Raw genomic sequence first — 3,854 nt, forward strand, 5'->3', positions numbered from 1 at the left:
TGATATTTATCTATTTGATTAATATGATAACACAATCAAGTGAAGAATTTCATTTAAATATTCCCATTAAGTAAGTTTGGTAACAACCCTTAGATAGACCTAACCAAACACCAAAAATGAATCTACGTTAGCACAAAACACCATTTGTAACTTTCAAATATTCCCATTAAGTAAGTTTAAAAACACCCCTTCGATAGAAATGCCAATTACCTAACCAAACACCAACAATGATTCTGCGATTGCACAAACCACCATTTGTAACTTTCCAAAGCGTACAACATAGAGAAGCGATAATCCCTAAACCATAAACCATAAGCCTAATAAGAATCAGACATGCCAACCCAACTTAGGTCGTTTTCCTTCACCGTTGGTTTCAGCTGTTATAATCCCATAAGCCATAAGCCCATAAGCTCATAATCTCTAAGTCATTAATCATAAGCCCTAATCCCTAAGCCTTACGCCACAAGCCATACATACAAAATAATTCAGAGACCATAAGTCATATGTCATAATTTATAAGCCACAAGCCACAAACCTTATGCTTTAAGCACTAAACACTAAGTTATAAGCAATAAGCTCTAACCCTAAGCCATATGCAAAAAGCCAAAAGGCATAAGCCAAAATCCTTTAGTCCTAAGCCACACACCACTATCCATAAACATTAAGCCATAAGCCCTAGGGCTGTAAACGAATCAAACTTTCGACGAATTGTTCGTGAACCGTTCGGCAGAAAGTTCATTTATTTAATAAATGAACGAACATGAACACAAATTCTCGTTCGTTTATTTAAATGGATGAACACGAACAACATGCTCGTTCATTCATTTATGTTTGTGAACGTTCGTTTATGTTCGTTCGTTTAAGTTTATTTATGTTCATATATGTTCAATTGTTTTTTTATTACATTACTATAATATATGTTCGTTTATGTTCATATAAGTTCAATTGTGTTTGTTTATGTTTGTTCGTTTATGATCGATTAGCATGTTCACGAACATAAACGACTGGAAATGAAAAAGGAATTTGTTAAACAAATGAACATAAACAAGAAAATTCGTTCGTTTATTCATTCGTGTTCGTTGGCTTGTTTAACTAATTTAAACGAATGAACATGATGAAGTCTTTGTTCGTGTTCGTTTGGTTCTTTTACAACCCTAATAAGCTTTAATCCTTAAGCTTTTATTTTTGTTTAAAAAAAAGATCAAATGTTTCCTTCAAATCTTATTGTTAAAAACTATCAATACTACTATTAAACAACATATGAAATATGAGTCAAAATAAAAAATTGTCCTTTTTTTTTGCTTTTCGGAAAATTATATTGAGGGTCTTTACAAAAATTATTTTTATTTTTTTATTTTTAACATACGTTAAACCAAAAGTTATTGATAAATCTGTTAAAATGACAAAATAAAAAATAAACAATGACTTTTTTTTAGTAAAAAATAAAGTTCAAGTTTAATACATAAAACCTCAATATATAGAATCTTTTATATGTAATTGTCCCTTTGAATAAGCAAAAATGTAGAATCAACATATCTTCCATTTGACAAAAATTATACTTTTTTTCCGGTTAGTTAATATGATTTCCTTAATGATAATACAAAAAATATGATGAATCTAAATTACATACACCCATCTCATATTAGAAAGAATTCGAATTTCTGTATGTTTGGGGAAAAAAGTACAAAACAAAAGGAAGGTGAGAAATTAATACGCATATAAATAATAAATGGTATGATTGCGAAGGAAACCCACAAGCATCCACCGGTGGAATGTCGCAACCACGAAAAACTGTACCTTCAAAACCATTAAATGCTAACGAATCAAATAGTATTTTCTAGTAACATTCTTTTATTTTATTTTTATCTTTTTTAGAAAATAAAACATTATAAGATATTGATGAAATTAATTATGCTTCATAAATTGTTTTATTTTATTTTGTTATTGACATTATGAGGGCTTCCGGAGTATCGACAAAGAAATGGCTCGTTATCTAAATGGCCATGAGGGTTGTCTGTGCACACTAGCCCAAACCTTTGTGGTTGGGCGTTTTCGATGTGGATCGTTGTGCCGAAGACAGAGACAACTCTCTCTCTCTCTCTCTCTCTCTCTCTCTCTCTCTCTCTCTCTCTCTCTCTCTCTCTCTCTCTCTCTCTCTCTCTCTCTCTCTCTCTCTCTCTCTCTCTCTCTCTCTCTCTCTCTCTCTCTCTCTCTCTCTCTCTCTCTCTGAGTACTTAATGTCTTTGTAGTGGGTGGTGGTAATTGATCAGGAAGCTCTTCGCGAGCAGTGGCGTAAGCCCACCCAAATAAATTTGAGGTTATATATATATATATATATATATATATATATATATATATATATATATATATATAAACTAAGTAGTTATCGCAGTCCAAATTTCAATAGTGGTCACATATCGTTATTTGAAATCGCGGTTATCATGGTGGTATAACAGTGGTATAGCAGTTTTTTAATATTATGTATAATTTATATTATATATTTATACAAAATTTATATATTAGATTATTAATACTATATGGAATTAATATCATAGAAATTCATATAAAAACATAACATAATCTATATATAATATTCTAATATAGTTATATGGAAACTAAAAAGTGTTAAAATGTCATTACAACTCAAGTCGTTCGTGGTTTCTAAGTACCGAAACAGACGAAAAAGAGATGTTGTCATTTGTTGATTTGTAGTTTGTAATTAATTATATTTATTATTTGGACTTATTAAGACAAAAAGTGTAGTGAAATAGTTAAAAAAATAAAGATTTAATATTGAAATAACACACAATCATTTTTTTCTTTGTCAAAGTAGCCAAATATGTACGAAATTGTAAAAGTGGGTGTAACGCCGCTTTAGTGCTGATGAGTTTCGCGGTAAATAGCGGTTAATAGCACCGCTAATAGCGCCACCGCTATTTGTAAACGTTATTTCAAAATAGCGGTTCAGTAACACCGCAAAATGCTATAGCGTCGCTATAGTGTGCTATTGATAGCATAGTATATATATATATATATATATATATATATATATATATATATATATATATATATATATATATATATATATATATAGCCTACCTATTATAAATTTCAAATTGTACACAAATAGAATACATTTTGTTGCATATATTGTTACATTTTGTTATCATTTGAAGTATTTTACCATCATACATATTTTGTAAATTATTTGGCTCATCCTAAAACAAAATCCTGGCTACACCACTTTTCAAGAGCGTTGTCGTGGGGAGTATTGTAGATTGTCTAAGATATTGACGAAGTTAATTATGCTTCATAAACTGCCTTATTTTATTTTGTTATTAATTATTTTAATCAATTATACACCAAAACTAAGTAAGATATCACGAATAAAATAATTTTAAACAAAATGAAATAATTCAATAAATGTAGAATCTGTTGCACATCAAGAGATGTCTGCTTTGATGATCGTACAAAAAAACTTGTCCCCATACATTTGTTGAATAAAAGTATAAAATTTAGACTTTTGTATTTTTTTAGAACTACGGATATTATTAACAAAACAACTAATAAGACCTTAGACCCCCATCTCAAAGAAACCAAATTGCAATGTTTTTTATGAAAAAATCTTTCAAGCTAGAAGACCCCCATCTCAAATAAAATGACTATAATATAAGTGATTAATAGAGTTTATGTTTTGGTTCATAATTAAAAATGTATATATAAATCAATGAAGGTTTTATTTGTCTATTTATTTTTGTATTAATATATATTTAAAAAAAAAATGAATTCAACCTTCGTTTTCGTAATATAGTCAGATGTAGTCGTACCGTTCATTTATTTCGGGGTCCTAACAA

This window comes from Lactuca sativa, chromosome 2 (assembly GCF_002870075.4).
Source record: "Lactuca sativa cultivar Salinas chromosome 2, Lsat_Salinas_v11, whole genome shotgun sequence".
NCBI lineage: Eukaryota > Viridiplantae > Streptophyta > Magnoliopsida > Asterales > Asteraceae > Lactuca > Lactuca sativa.